This window comes from Vicugna pacos, chromosome 21 (assembly GCF_048564905.1).
Source record: "Vicugna pacos chromosome 21, VicPac4, whole genome shotgun sequence".
NCBI lineage: Eukaryota > Metazoa > Chordata > Mammalia > Artiodactyla > Camelidae > Vicugna > Vicugna pacos.
The window spans coordinates 26,418,171-26,434,953 of record NC_133007.1 but is presented as its reverse complement, the minus strand read 5'-3'; the positions used below and the strand labels follow the sequence as shown (position 1 = coordinate 26,434,953).

Below are 16,783 nucleotides of genomic sequence, written 5' to 3'. Positions count from 1 at the left end.
GAACCTTGTCCTTGGAAAACCCCTGGTGACTAATGACTGTGTGTGCTCATGTGTCCCCTGTCCCAGTTTCATGGAGGGCCCACACTGCTCTGCCTGGGGAGCTGGAGGACCCAAGGGGTTGGTGTAAATGGCAGAATTGAACAGAGGCCCAGAAACGCTGCCCCCTGTGGCCAGCTGAAACATCTCCACAGACTCAAGTGTGGCTGGGGGCCTGGGGAAGAGTCTCACCAGGCAAAATATAGGTTTGATTTTGGGAAAGAGGACGCTCTAGCCGCCCCTCTCCCCTCAGGGCTGTCTTTGATAAGCCATTCGGTGACGCAGAAGGGTGGGGCCACAGCCTCCCGACTCAGAAGTTCCTAATTTTACCTTCTCTTAGTCCTACCTTATCCCCAGAAGGAGCAACCCAGGTTGGGGCCCCTCAAGTTCTGGGGAGAGCGTGACTGGAGGCCCTCCTTGGAGCAGGGCTCAGAGTGCGTGTGTGCATGTGGTGGCAGCGGGATGAGGGACTCAAAAAGAAAAGGGCTTTTCCTTGGCCCCTGAATGAAGTGTCAAAAAGGTTAATCATCTAAAGCTTGAAATGATGAAACTGCTGCTTCTCTTTGAACTAAAATCCCCCTCTGTTTTAAGCTCTGGGTCCTCGACATTTTCTGCTACTTTCCCCTGGGTTGTCTTTCCCCTTCCAATGCCTGTCCCCAATGTGAAAGTTCAGTGGACCTGCCTCATCACCAGCCTTGGGTCCCGATGGCCAAACCTCCTGTTCCAAACCGTGCACCTTGTCCCACTCTCCACCAACAAACCCAGCTCAGCCTTACTGACAGACCAGAGGCGCACACTGAGGTACAGATGATGCCTTCACACACTGACCAGTAAATGAGGAATTAAACCTTCTGCTCACCTCTTTAATCTGCTCTAGCAACAATGCAACGGTTAGGGTATGCCTGCGGGTGGCATGGGGTGGGGCCGGTAGGTGCAGTGCTTGGCAGCTGCCCTCTTATAACCTTAACTCAGCCCAGGTTTCCCAGGACTATGTGCTGAGCAGCTATCTCCTCTCTCGTGGAATCACAAACCACTTTCTTTTCGCCACAATCCCTGTTTCATTTGGTCTAAATCTGTGCAGTATGGTACCGCCAGCCACACGTGCCTAGTGAGTACTTGAAATGTGTCTGGTCTGCAGCAAGGTGCTCTGTAAGTGTCAAAAACACACCAGGTTTCGAAAATTTAGCACCAAAAATAAAGTAAAAGTTTCATTAATAATTGTTTTCTACTGTTTACATGTTGAAATACTATTTTGGATGCATTGGATTAAATAAAATATATTAAAATGAACTTTATTTGTTCATTTTAACTGTTGTAAATGTGGCTACTAGAAAATATAGAATTACATATTAGCCACTGTTAAATTTCTACTGAGTAGTGCTGGCCTAAATCCTGTCCCCACTCCTTCTGCAGACCCACAAATACCGGGTGTAATATGTGAGCTGTCTCCACATCATGCCTGCCTTTGAGCGGCTGCACTTTCCTAAGGACAGGGAGGGGAGGGGCTTCTTCTGTTCCAGTGGGCGGAGCCAAGTGGCTGAGGCTGGCACTCTGCCCTCCAGACAGAGCAGCAGCTCTGAACCAGCTTTGTGGCAGAGGCTGTATAACTGGTGGTAAGAATGCAGAGCTGCAAGAAGGCACGCTTTGGATCCAAAAGAATTAGGTTTTCTATTTACTACAATTAAAAATAAAAATAAACTTTAAAAGGATTTTTCCTACCAAAGAAATCCAATGAAATAAAATAAAATGGAATTATGAGATAATTTGCAAAGGTAAAATAGGTTGGTCCTCAAGTGGTGAGGCCCTTTTCTCAGGATGCTAGTCCCTGAGACGTTGGGACGCTGGAGTGGAAGAAGTGTGGAACCAGAGATCGGCTTCACACCACCCTCGGACCAAGGTAATGTTCTCAGCTTTGTGTCTGTGGATTCCCCGGGCTACTTAGGCGTCCTGTCCTCGACAACTACCGAAACCTGTAAAGGGGCACTGGGGTCGGCAAACCATGTTTTTTGCAGCCAGCGAGCTAAGAATGGTTTGTTGTTGTTAGGTTTTGTTTTTTTCTCACATGGTTGAAGAAATCAAGAGAAGAATATTTCATGAAATGTAGAAATTATATAGGATTCAGATTTCAGTGTCCAGAGTAGTTTTATTGGAACAGGCCACACTCGTTCCTTTATCTATTGTCATGGCTGTTTCTGTGCCACAAAAGCAGAGTTGAGTAGTTGTGACAGAGACAGCATGGCCTGCAAAGGATAAACTATTTACTGCGTGGCTCTTGAGGGAAAGACTGTCCACCCCCGTTCTAAAAGGCTGGTCCAGCCCCCGAAACAGGGCTCCGGTATTCCCCGCGAGCACGGAGCGGGAAAGCGGCTGACAGGGAGCGTCGGAAGCCCGGGGCGATGCGTGCTGACCGTTCCGGGGACTTGGCAGAAATCTCCCAGGTGAGGGGCCGCCTGTGCCCATTAGGAGCCGGGAAAGGGACTAACATGCGCCACCTGCTCACTTCGGAGCAGCCACGCGCCCCGGGCGGCCACGCGGACGCGCGGAAACGGGGCATTGGGGCGCAAGCGCAGATTGGCGAGAGAGGCGGGGCAGGCCGAGGAGTGGGCGGGGTCGTCCTGCATGGGCGGGGCCAGCCCCACGCCTTCCAAAGCAGAAAGGCGCTTACGCATTTGTGCTGCCCACGCTGTGGCAGCCACTCCCGGAGACGAATGGAGGGGCGGGGTTAGAGTACCTGGAGTTCTCTTTGGGCGTCTAAGGAGCAAACGCGGGGAGAAAGGTTTTTTTTAATTGGGATATAAATCATATACCATAAAATTCACCATTTTAAAGTGTAAAGTTCAGTGTTTGTAGGATATTCATAAATTTGTGCTACCACAGCCATTTATCTAACTTAGGACATTTTCATCACCCCTACCCGTTAGCATTCCCTGCTCACCCCAATTCCTGGCAGCCATCAGTCTGCCTTCTGTCTATACGGCTTTACCTATTCTGTACATTTCATGTAAATAGAATTATATAATATGTGACCTTTTGTGTGCCAGTGGCTTTCACTTTTCGAGGTTCCTCCCTGTTGTGGCATGTATCTGGACTTCATTCCTTCTTACGGCCGAGTAATAGTCTATTGGGTGTATGTATATACCACAGTTTGCTTATCCATTCATCAGTTGATGGAATTTAAGCTGTTTTCACTTTTCGGCTCTTGGAATAATATTGCTATAAACATTCGTGTACAAGTCTTTGGCCATAATATTTTCAGTTATCTTGGGGGGAGGGTATAGCTCGGTGGTAGCGTGCATGCCTAGCATGCATGAGGTTCTGGGTTCAATTCCCAGTAAGTACCTCCATTAAATAAACAAATAAATAAATAAACCTAATTACCTCTCCTCATAAATAAAAAAAAATTAAAAAGATAAAATAAAAATGTTTTCAATTATCTTGGGTGTATACCTGGAATTGGAACTGCTGGGTCTTATAGAAACTGTGTTTAATTTTGTAAGGAACTGCCAAACTATTTTCCACAACAGCTGCACCATTTTACGTTCCCACGAGCAATATATGAGGGTTCCAATTTTTCTACATCTTTCCTAACATTCACTGTTATTTGTCTTTTGACTATTGCAATCATGGTGTGATCTGGTATCTTACTGTGGTTTTAATATGTGTTTCCCTGAGGGCTAATGATGTTGAACATCTTTTCAAGTGCTTACTGGCCATTTGTATATTTTCTTCGGAGAAATGTCTATCCAAATTATTTCTTTGTTTTTTAATTGGATTATTTGCCTTTTTACTGCTGAGTTGTGAGTTTTTTTCCAATATATATTCTGGACTCGTGTTCCCTATCAGATATGTGGTTTGCAAATATTTTTTTCTCATTCTGTGTGTTGTTTTCTCACTTCCTTGATAGTGTTCTTTGAAACACAAAGATTTTAAATTTTGCTGAAGTACAGTTTATCTAATTTTTTATACAGAGAGAATATTGCAAGAGTTAGTTTTTCCCTAAGGACAAATAAAGGCATAAAGATATGTTTCATTTTGTTTGGTAGTGTACCTGTTAATAGTAGTATTGGTGTTATTTGAACTTATTTTATGGCATATTGTATAATAACAAACATATTAGGAGTCACTGTTTCCAGAGCAAGAGAAAAGGTGTAAGTATAAAATAAAATAAAATAAAATAATTAAAATAAAAATCTTGGCACTGAAAAAGCCTAAAAGCAAAGGACAATTTGACAACAGTGAGATCTCCTGGTACCCAGCGCTCTGTAGGAAAGGTTGGTTCCAGATCTGGTGCAGAAAATACTCAGGATGAGCCTTGGGGCATCTTGTGCCGGAAAGCAAAGACATCAGAGGATGGGGAACCAGTAAAGGACACAGAGCTCCCATTGCCTAAGACAGGGCAATCTGAACTGTCAGAAAGATTAATAGAAGGCACTTGAAACACTGAACATACAAAATGTAACCATTCAGAGTGACAGGAAAAGGGACGAGGAGGATAAAGGTCTAGAAGGGGAGAGAAACACATGGGACGAGCACCAACTCCTTATTCGAACAATTGGCAATTAAAGGAAAGAATCAAGCATTTGTCCCCCCTTTCCTGTGTGAATTTTATTTCAGGGTTACCAAATTGTCCTAGTTGATGAGGGAAAGTTCTTTACAAAAGGCTTCCAGTTAATGAGTGAGAAAGGAATTATAGAAATGGAAAATCACCATTTTGCAACCCCTAATGAAATCACTGAGGCAAGCAATTATCATCAATGAATAAAACTATTAGATGAAAGACTGACAGGGAATTTTACCATGGAGCAATCTGGTTGTCACCACCTGAAGCCCCCATTCAATCTTAGAATCACTAAATCTGGGACCACCAGACATTGCTCGCCTCCTGAAGACATGCAGTGTGCAGCACACAGCACTGCCTGTAAGGTTTTCTTCCCTAAAAGTGGAGCCTGAAACTGACCAGGCCTCTAGGGCCAAGATCCATTTATAGAGGAACATATTTAATAACACCAAAGAAATCAAACAGATCCAGAATACAGGTAATTCTGCTAGAAAACTTACCCAGTCTCTTCAACAACTCAATATATAAGAGGTGGGGAGTGGGGATGGGGCTTGCCCCAGTAGATCCTTAGGGGACATAATCAAATATAGTGTAGTGTACGGACCTTGTTCCAATTTAAGGGGGAAAAAAAAGAATAAAAAGACATTTCTGAGACACTCAGGGAAATTTGATTATGGACTTGGTATTAGGTGATTATTAAGAAATTATTGTCATCGTAATAGGAAAGGAACTTTGTGTTCTATTACGAGTTAATCACTAAAGGAATGTTGCCTATAAGCTTAAATTATATGTAATGGTCCATCTCTGGGAACCCTGCCTCCCAGGTAATGGGCATTAAGCTAAAATACCTTTGTTTAGATCACAGGAAACATCCTGACCAGGCCCACCTGGGAATGGTTGCAGGAAGAAATTAGCACGTGCCTTCTGGAGTCTGGAGGGAAACAGGACTTTACAAAACCCCTCCCCTTTCAGTATAAAAGCAGCCTGAATTCTAACTCAGGGAAGATGGTTCTTTGAGACACTAGTTCACCATCTTCTCAGTCTGCTGGCTTTCCAAATAAAGTCACTTTCTTTGCCCCAACAACTCATCCCTCGATTGGTTGGCCTGTTGTGCAGTGAGCAGTATGAGCTTGGACTCAGTAACAAATTTTGGCAAAGGCAGCCAGGAGCCTTGCTGCTCATGGCCAGCCAGCCCTGTTTGGGGAATTTTCAGGTAAGTCCCAGCAGCTGCTGGGACCACTTGTCTGGAGGATCTCCCTGAAGCAGAACCGGCTGGCCCAGTGTTTGGCAGTTGGAACAAGGAATCAACATCTGGGAACCACTGGCCTCAACATAGGAGGAGAAGTCACTGTGGTGTGTATAGTTGAAAACTTTATTTCCTCTCCATTTGGGGCTTTTTTCTCCAGAATAAGCCAGTTTGTTTTGTATTTGAGTGGGATACCCTGTTGGAGAGAGGAAATACTTTCTGGACTTTAGCTGATTTGTGAACCAGTTTGTTTCTCTGGATGCTAGCATTTGTGTGTGCCTTTTGTGTTTCTGTCTTTAAAAATTGGGGGAATATTTCAACTATCTTTAAAGAAATTCCTCTGGGGCACATTTTGGATAAGTGATCTGATTGCAGCTATGAACCCATGACTGAGAGGAAGATATTTTATTGTAACAATGTGTGGCCACAGTACCCCGTTAGGATCTCCACAAGGGGTCTAGGCAGGGTTTTCTTGGGACCCTGTGTACCATGTGCTGTCACCCTTGCTGTGTTAACTACGTTGTTTGCGGTCTCCTGTGTCGTTGGTCTGGATCCAACAGCTCTCCAAGAAGTCACGTTGCATGGGGGTTGAGTTGATGCTTCTTGGCACATGTAAAACCCCGAGACCAAACCTGAGGGTTTATTTGGGGTTTTCTGTTTGTTTTTTGGGTTTTTCATTTCATTTTGTTTTGATACCATTTCTCCTTTTATTGACTGATGTCAAATGGAGGAAAGGACATTCCTGGGGAGAACAGAAAGGTTCCACTTGGTTCCTAAAGTCACCAAAAGCCCCATCCCAGACCTCAGCCTGGCCGGTGGATGCCAAGGCAAAAAAGGTACGTTTTTAATGGTTAGAGATGATCAATTGCTGTCTATGTTTTGCAGTGGCCTTTGAATGGCTCCATAGCTATTCTGTGAAGAAGCAGGGATGAATGAGGAAATCCTCTATGTGCAAGCATTTGTGCTGGAACATCAGGGTAGGAGAAGGTCAGACAGCTGTCACCTTACAGTAAAAGAAACCCAAGGGAAAATTTGTCATACTGGAAGAAAAGAAAGGGAACGAGGGTGAAGATATCTTGTTCCAATCTTTGGCCGAGCCAGCTGTCCCAGCTGCTGCAGCCTTTATGCCAATATATCCACCACTTCCACTGCCTCCCATTCCTATCCAGCCCCAATTCCCAACACTGGGGCTCAGGAAGTGGCTGAACCGGCTCCCCTTCCTTATAGGGGTCAACTAGAAAATCCGGTGTTGGTTGCTGGGGCACAGGGTCCTGGTTTGGTATCACCATCTAAGACCCGACACAGCACCCAGTTTGGACCAGGAGCCACTCCCGGGGCAGGGCGGTTTCCCTTAGCCATTATCCCTTAGGGGGCCTAAGGGCAAACAGCCGGCCAGCTTGGTTTCTACAGCCCTTCTCCACCTTAGACTTGTTTGATTGGCAACCCTCCTTACAGGGAGGATCCTCGAGATGAAAGAATGATCTTTGATGAGGCAAGGGAAGAAGCACACAAGCTCCACCTAACAGACCCAAAGGTACACTTGAAGCCCACCTGGCAGTACCCGCAGGAGAGCCAAACAGGGACCACCCCCCCCCCAATGAGGGAGGAAGGCCCTTATTAGAGCACTGCTGTGAGTGCGTCTTGGCAGGGCTTTGAAAAGGGGAACCAAAGAAAAGAGTCTGAACAAAGTTCAAGAAGTTCAGCAAAAACCAAATGAAGATTTATCAGGCCTACAGACGTTAAACAGATGCAGATCCCGAGGCCCCAGGAAGTACTAGAATGGTCAACTTGACCTTTTTTGGGCAAAGCGTCTCAGATATTGGGAAAAAGTTGCAAAAATTAGAGAGTACCTTTTGGAAAGAACCCCTCTCAACTGCTAGCAACAACAGGGAACAACAGAAGACAGAAGATGCAAAAACAAAACGCCACTTTTCTGGCAGCGGCATTGGCTTCCTGGAAGGTGAGTCACTGCCAAGAGGTAAGCCACCACTGGGGAAAGAGTAATGAGCTTACTGGAAGGAGGAAGGGCACTGGAAAAAAGACTGCCCGTAGCCAAACTGTAAGGCAAACAATAAAAGGAAGATGGGAGCCTCTTATGTGATAGAAAGAGGAACATGATGAATGAAGAGGCCCAGGGGCTTCCTTGGACTTGGGGCGTCCAATTCCAATTTCCCCACAGGAGCCCTGGATAAAATTGACAATGGGGAAGGAGCTGATTGACTTTCTGACAAACATGGATGCAACATACTCTGTGGTATAAACACCAAGATGGTACAGAAAACATCTCAACCCATCCTGGTCGTGGGAGTTTCTGGAGATGTACAAAATCGTTCATTCTTACAACCTCTAGAATGCCAACTAGGGGACCGCATCCTGATGTCCTTCATCATGTAAACAGCAACCAGTAAGCTGACCAAGCTGCAAAGAAGGCAGCAGAGGAAGGCGATTCTCCAGGCACGGTAGGTAGCATCACTTCTCTCACAGACTGGTCAAAATACCAGCCTGGTATTTTCAGAAAAGTACAAAGAGAGGGCCAAAGAGTGGGGTTTCACTCTTGATCATGCCTTGCCTGGCAGGAAATGCAGTGCAGGAGGAATTGTTTTGATGCCTGAGGCACTCTTTCTGTTGTTGCTGTTGTAGTTTTTACTAATTTTTTATTGAAGTGTAGTCAATTTACAATGTTGTGTCAATCTCTGTGCAGCATCATGTTTCAGTCACACATATACATACATATATTCCTTTTCATATTCTTTTTCATTATAGGTTTCTATAAGATATTGAATATACTTCCCTGTGCTGTATGGTAGAAACCTGAAGCATCCTGGACACTGCACTGCAGCACATTCATAATAATGCCCATCAGGGGAGAGGTGCCACCTTACAGTGATTCAAAAGTATAAAATGGGGCTTGATCCACAGAAGACCATCCAGCGAGTTACTCAGAATTGCATGATTTGTGCTAAAAATAACCCAAAGACTGCTGTCAGACCTCCCCTGAAGGGGACTCAACACAGAGGAACCTGCCCCACCGAGGACTGGCAAATAGACAGACTTTCCTCAAATGCCTCAAGCTGCAGGGAATTGCAGATACCTGCTAGTGTCTGTGGCCACTTTTTCAGGATGGGTAAAAGCATATCCCTCTCTGTCAGAAAAAGCATCTGATGTGGTTGAAGCCCTCCTTAAGGAAACTAGCCCCTGATTGGAATTAAAAGCATTGTAAATGAATTGGAAACTACATTCATCCTGGAGACCACAATCAACAGGAAAAACTGAGAAAATGAATCATACATTAAAAAGGAGTATTAGTAAAATCTCAAGAGATGTTTTTAACTTGGGATAAGACTTTGCCAGTTGCCCTGCTATGGATCAAAGTGGCTCCCAGAAGCAGGCTTAAATTAATAAGCCCCTTTGAAATATTTTATGGTAGGCCGTTCCAGGCGCCTGCCCAGGCGGGACAATCTATAAATGCTCTAAAAGACCTAGCCAAGGTAGACAGAACCAGGTCGTATCACTTACTAGGGCACTCATCTGTCAAGTTAGCTGGGGTAAAGCCATGGATTAATTACACTTGGATTAAAGCAGCACCACCGTCATCAGAAAACAACCCAAGTCCTGAGAGGTCTGGGAAACGATAGGTTTGTGAACTCTTAGAAGATTCAAGGCTAAAAAACAACATAACGTCATTTACAGCAATATAGATGTCCCTGAAGAATGTCATTCTAAGTAAGCTAGAAAGAGAAAGAAAAACACCATATGAGATCGCTCATATGTGGAATCTAAAAAGAAAGAAAGAAAGAAAAGAAAAAGACAAATGAACATAAATACAAAACAGAAACAGACTCATAGACATAGAATACAAACTTGTGGTTGCTGGGGTGGGGGTGGGAAGGGACAGACTGGGAGTTCGAAATTTGTAGACACTGACAGGTATATATAGAATAGATAAACAAGATTATACAGTACAGCACAGGGAAATGTATGCAAGATCTTGTGGTAGCTCACGGTGAAAAAGTATGCGACGCTGAATATATGTATGTTCCTGTATAACTGAAAAATTGTGCTCTACACTGAAAATTGACACAACATTGAAAACTGACTATAACTCAATAAAATAGAATTTTAAAAAAGGAAGATTTCTTTTCACGAGTGTCGGCTGAGGCAGCCAATGCTGCCTGCCCCGCAAAGAGCGAGGCCATGTTCAGCTCCAGCGCAAAGATCATGAAGCCCAGTGGCGAGAAACCAGACGAGTTTGAGTCCGGCATCTCCCAGGCCCTCCTGGAGCTGGAGATGAACTGGGACCACAAGGCGCAGCTGCGGGAGCTGAACATCACGGGGGCCAAGGAAATTGAAGTTGGCAGTCGTTGGAAAGCTATTATAATCTTCGTCCCGGTCCCTCAACTGAAATCTTTTCAGAAAATCCAGGTCTGACTGGTGCATGAGTTGGAGAAAAAGTTCAGGAGGAAGCACGTCGTGTTCATCGCTCAGAGAATTCTGCCTAAGCCAACTCGAAAAAGCCATACCAAAAATAAGCAAAAGTGTTCCAGGAGCCGCACTCTGACGGCCATGCACGACGCCATCCTGGAGGACCTGGTCTTCCCAAGTGAGATCGTGGCCAAGAGGATCCACGTGAAGCTGGACGGCAGCTGGCTCATAAAGGTGCATTTGGACAAAGTGCAGTAGAACAACATGGAGCACAGGTTGAAACGTTTTCTGGTGTCTATAAGAAGCTCACAGGTGAGGATATTAATTTTGAATTTCCAGAGTTTCAGTTGTAAACAAAAATGACTAAATAAAACAGTATTCACAAAAAAAAAAGGTAGGAGAAGAAGACTTAAGGCTGTCGTTTAAGAAAGGTAGGTATTGAGATGTAATTTCATTGTAGCTAAAGAAGGGTCAACCTACTTGTTTTAATCTTGTTCAAATGAATAGCACAGGAATCTAGGGTAATTATGGAACGGCTGGAAAGTTAAAATTAATAGTTATGTGGAACTGGAACCAACTGTAAATTAGACAACAAAGGCTAAGGATTTCATCAGGTTCAGAACAGCTGTCGATCTAAGAGAACAGAGGACCGACCGTGCTGCTGACTGAAAGATTCTAAGGAATACTTCCTGTCCAGGGTGGATGGGTGCCGCTCCATCATCACCTCTGTGTGGCCTGTGTTCAGCAGGAAGAAGTTAGAGCCATCTTCCTCCCTCTTCCCATAGGATTGTGGAAAGGATCACTGACAGTGGGGAATTATAATAGGAAAGGAACTTTGTATTCCATTACGAGTTAATCACTAAAGGAATGTTGCCTATAAGCTTAAATTATACATAATGGTCCACCTCTGGGAAACCTGCCTCCCAGGTAATGGGCATTAAGCCAAAATACGTTTGTTTAGGTCACAGGAAACATCCTGACCAGGCCCACCTGGGAATGGTTACAGAAAGGAGAAATTAACACATGCCCCCTGGAGTCTGGAGGGAAGCAGGACTTTACCCCCTCCCCTTTCAGTATAAAAGCAGCCTGAATTCTAACTCAGGGAAGCTGGTTCTTCGAGACGCTAGTCCACCACGGTGTTAGTCTGCTGGCTTTCCAAATAAAGTCACTATTCCTTGCTCCAACGACTCATCTCTCATCTCCATTGATTGGCCTGCCGAGCAGCCAATAGTAGAAACTTGGACTTGGGTACATTCTTTTTATTAGATATGCTAATGACATCATGGCTATGGGAAAAAGTTTGTATTTTTATTTTTTTAAGATACACATAAGTAATGAGATAATGTCCGGAATTTATCTGAAAATACTTCAACAAAGAAAGACGGAAGACCGAGGGAAGATGCACCTAGCAGAGGAGGAAACAGAAGGTGTAAAACCCCAGTGACTGGCAAGGTGGGAGCAGGTGGGGAGCCGAAGGACTGGCTGGTACCAGACCCTGCGGGCACTTGGGAAGAGACATCCTAGAGTGGGGGGGCTCAGCCCCAGACGGACTCTTCTGGGTGGGCGGTGTCAGGGCGCATGCGCAAGCCTCTGCAGGAGGCGGCCCCCACCCGTGGGAACGCGCAGCCTTCCCTAACTTTTTGTCTCCGCTCTTCATAGGTGAGCCCGCACTGGGATTCGCCAAAGGGAGGTCTGGGCATGGCTTTGCAAGGCCGGCTGGATCTCCTTCCCTCCTCCCTCCCCCAGTGCTGACCCGGAGTGTTAGGTGCTCTGATTTTGGGCACGCAGCGAGACCACGTGAAATCCCTTCCCGGGTGGAACTGGCATTCCAGCGGAGTAGAAGCGCGACAAACCCACGCAGAGGTGAAATGCGGCGTCAGGGGTTGATAGTGTCAGGGACAGGACTCCTTTATCGCTCTCTTTGCTGCTGTAACAAGTTACCACAAACTGATGACTTCAGACAACACAAAGTTACTGTCGCAGGGCTCTGAAGTCGGACTTCACGCGGATCTCTCGGGCTAAGATCATGGTATCCCCAGGGCCGCGTTCCTTTGTGGAGACTGCAGGGGGACATCCATTCCTGCTGGTTCCAGTTTCTAGAGGTCGCCCACATTCTTTGGCTCTCTGCTCCCTTCATCTCCAAAATCTGCAGCCCAGGGCTTGGCTCCTTCTCAGCAGTACTCTAACTTCTCTCCCTTTGACTTTTGCCAGCCGCTTCCATCTTTAAAGACCCTGGTGATGACATGCGCACACATGGATAATGCAGGATAATTTTTTTTTAAGGTCAGATAACTAGTCACCTTAATTTCATCCGCAACCTTAATTTCATCCACAACCTTAATTACCCTTTGCCATGTAACCAAACGTACTCATGGGTTCAGGGATTAGAACATGAATCACTTCAGGGCCCTTTTTCCGCCTGCCACAGATGGGGAGACAGATGGAGATAGAGAAGGATAGAGGCAGGGGGGAAAAAGGGTATGAAAAGAGAGACAGATTCCAGGTGAGAGGAGGGATGGAGAGAGGGAGAAAGACAGTGTCCAAGGTGTGCTAGGGGAGTCCTTGGGAGGGTCTCATCTGCCTGGGGGACCTTCCAGGGAAGTTGTTCCAGAAGAGCCTGGGGCAGTTCAGGGTCAGGCCAATTGCTAATTGTTGGGGAGGGAGGCAAAGAGAAATCAACTCTGTCAGCATTTCCTAAGGATCAAGGCTATTTGGGTCTCTCTTCCTGGGACAGCACCTCCCAACCTGGGGCTTGGGGTGTATGCAGATGTCCACGGGAATGTGAGTGTATCTTTGTCTCCTTGGTGGGAGTCGGGGGACGCTTTCATCAAATTCTCAAAGAGGCCTGGGATGAAAAAAAAGTTAATTTCTATCTTGAGGCTTATAAAAAGCAGTGTTTACAATGTAAACTGCTACAGCCATTTTGGAAAACAGCTTGAGAGTTCTCAAGATGCAGGGTTAACCAGAGGACCCGGAAATTCCATTCCTAGGTATGTACCTCAGAAAACTGAAAATATTTCCACACAAACATGAATGTTCACAGCAGCATTATTCATAACAGCCAAAAAGTGGAAACAACCCAAACGCTCATCACCTGGTAAATGGATAAACATGTGGTATAGCCATGCAGTGGAACAGTACGCAGTTATAAAAAGGAATGAAGTACTGACATGTGGATGAGCCTTGGAAAACTCATGCTAAAAACCTCATGCTAAGTCAAAGAAGCCAGACACAAAAAGACCACACGTCGTATGATTCCACTTATAAGAGGCGTCCAAAATAGGAAAAGACAGAAAGTAGAGTGGTTGCCCAAGATGGGGTAGGGAAAGGGGGGCAGATGGGGAGTGAATGTTAATGGGTACAGTGTTTCTAGTGTGGTGATGAAGATGTTCTAAAATAGATTGTGGTGATGGTAATGCAGCTCTGGAAATATACTAAAACCACTGAGTTGTGCAGGTGAACTTTAAGGTATGTAAATTATCCCAATCAAACTCTTCTGAGGAGGAGGAGGAGAGGAAAAAGTGGCTCTTGACCCTTAAAGTGAAAGGCATTTCACCTGTTCTGCAAGGCAGGCCTTGCCTTCTTCCCATCTTACAGGCGGGGAAATCTCAGAGGGGAGGGATACCAGCCCAAGGCAAGATGGCTGGTTAGTGACAGAGCTTGGACTCGAACCCAGGTCTTCTGTATTGGTCATTCTTTGTCCTGTGGGCAATGCTGGAGCGTGAATTCCGAGGTGATAAGGTAAGTGCAGCAGATAAGGAGGCATCTTTGTAGGTGTGGGAGGGGGATTTGACAGCAGCAGGGTTAACCAGATAGAGAAGAGAGGAAAGCTCAAACACTCCAAATGCTCATCTGGGCCACACTGTGTCCTACACCCTTGTCCCATTTCATCCTCCCAGTCATGGCGGGAAGTTGTTTCTAGCACAAACCCACCCCCGTCTTATCGATGAAGCAGGCTCAGAGAGGTGGGGCCGCCTACAGAGGACAAAGCTTGTATGTGATTTGGACTACGTCTGCCTGACCTCAGGGCCTGTGATCCTCTCCCTGTCCAGGCTGTTCTGACTCAGGAGGCCTCTCTGGAGGAAGGGGTGGGAACCAGCTTTGGCGGCTCCAGGACAGAGAGATACAGGGCTGGGTAAGGAAGGCCCAGAGGGGAGGCTGCAGGCTCTCTTCCCACAAGGCAGTAGTTTTGGGGTAGCCCTGGCTCAGATGCACCCCACCTAGGACTGCTGGTCTGGGAGGAGGAGCCGCTGAGCTGGGCTGGGAGAGGCAGTGTTGAGCTGATTCTGAATGCCTTAGTGCAAGGTGCGGGGCCAGAAAGGAGACTGAACAGAGAAGGGTGTGAGGTGAAGACAGGGTAGGGGCTTGTGCTGAAGAGATGAGGGGCACAGCCTGAGCTAGGCAGGGCCAAGCCAAGGAGAAACAGGGGGAGGGGACTCAGGAAAGACTGGGTCAGTGGCCAGGCTGGCTGGAGCGGCTAGGAGCCTGGATGCTCATGGCCTTGTGTTCTGCCCCCACCAGGTTCCCCACCTCTGCTTCTCATCTTTTCTCACAGCCAATGCCCCAAACTTTCTCTCTTATCTTTCCAGAAACTTTGCTTTTGGGGGGAGGCTGCAGTTTAGGGGAGGGAGATTCTGCAGAAATAGTAAGTCAGAAAGTCAGAGGAGCCTCAGGCTCCTCTGGCGAAAGGGCAGTCCCGCCCTACACCCCCCACACCCCCGCTTTTTGCATGTTTAGATGGTCAGCCTGGCAAGGGGAGGGGGCCAGGGTTTTTTCTTCTCTATAGGATGGGTTGGTGGAGGCTGGGTCCCCACCTCCCGCATGCTGGCCAACCCCCGGCCCTGGACGGCCCCAGTCCATTGTCTCAACAAGAATAGAGAGAACAGCTTTGGAAAGTGACACTGTGAATGGTGAGGGGGCTGCTGGGGCCGTGACCAAACTAACGGGATGAGCTCCCCCATGCTGGGCCCAGGTCAGCACCTGGGACAGCGACTCCTCTAGGAGGGTGGGGCTCTGCCCCCCTCCCCAGGACCCCAGTCCGTTTCCAGGCCTCCCCGTTCTGGCCCTGGATCCTTAGAGATGGGCTTAGAAGATGCCCCAACCTCCCTAGAACTTCACTCATTCTGTCAACGTTTGAGAGGGAGTAAGGGGTGGGTCGAAGGCTGGGAGAGGAGTCTGGAGGCTGGGAAAGGGGCGGGCTTGATCCCCCAACTTTGCCTCCTCTCATTGCCCACCCCCGTCCCCACCCTAATTGTCTCGGTGTCTTGGTTCTGGCTCTGGGAGGAGGGGACAGTGGGGATGGGGGTGGGGAGGAGGCTCAGGCTGAAAGCAGAGAGAGACCCAGCTCCAGGGAGGACGGAGCAAAGGACAGCGGCCTCCAGCCTTGGCCCCAGGCCCCGGGTCCCCTCAGACCCCAGGCTCCCCACAGCAAGGCCAGAGCCCCCACACCATGCTCCCCGAGTGTGTATGTGGGAATGCCCACAGCCCAGGGGCCCCCAGGCTGAAGGCAGAAGACCAGGGCTGCCTGGGGAGCAGCCAGGGGCTGAGGGGGCCAGGCCTGTGGGGACATGGGGTGGGGGCTGCTGCTGCTATTGCTGCTGCTCCAAGACTGGGGTAAGAGGGCAGGGCCTGCAGGGTATAAAGGGAGGAGGCAGAGGGGAGCAGTGGAGGAGAACCAGGTGGGAGGTGAGTGAAAGGCTAAAGGGAAAGACACAGGGGTGGGAGAGTTGGGGGGCAAAGTGGGGGAAGGAGGTGCAGAGGCACCTCGGTGATCAGAGCAGAGGAGCTGAAACCCTGTAGGTAAGCAGGAAGGACTGGCATGTGCCGCAGGAAAGAGCCATGTGGAAGGAGAGCCTTGGAGAAGCAAGGACTTCGGCTACAGTCCTTCATCTGCGCCAGCTGGGAGGGAAGCTGGGGGTCCTGTAGGCCAGGAGGGGCTGTCAGGCAGAGGGTCTTGTGGAGGCAGGGACCAAGAGGTTTCCCACAGATGTCCTAAGGGTACCGAGGCTGGCTGAGCCCTAGGCCTGTGGGCTTTGGCCCCTCACAGGTTGCTATCTGCCCCTCCATCTCCGCCCCCTCCACCCTTCCACCCTTGTCCCCCATCTACTGGGTGGATCCCTGCTTAGGTTTGCAAGCTGAGTTACCATAGTCCCTGTTCACGGGTGTGCGTGTAGGGGACCTGTGCATGTGGGTTCACAGCTATGCTCACACATTGCTAGGCCTGAGACATTGTTGTTTGTGGCCCTGAGTTTGTGTACTTGTGACTGAGTCTGTAGGGACACCTGTATCTGTGTTGGGGATGCAAACCATCTGTCTGTGTCTAGATTATGGGGTGGTCTGCGAGGTTGGGCTCTTCAGTCCAAGTGTGTGTGTCTGTGAGTGTGTATAAGGGCGCTCCTTCCCTGTGCAGGGGACGGTCTGGCAGTGGGAGGGCAGAGCCAGGAGTCCTGGGAAGCTGACCCTGCGGGCAGGCAGGCAGATGGGCCGGCGGGGGAGGGAGGGAGTGACCCCATTGTACCCTG

General features: G+C 47.8%; 1 pseudogene; it reads left to right on the top strand.

Moving 5' to 3' along the window:
* Positions 1 to 9,770: 9,770 nt before the first annotated feature.
* Positions 9,771 to 10,615, top strand: LOC102536775 (small ribosomal subunit protein eS7-like; annotated as a pseudogene).
* The last annotated feature ends 6,168 nt before the right edge of the window (positions 10,616 to 16,783 follow it).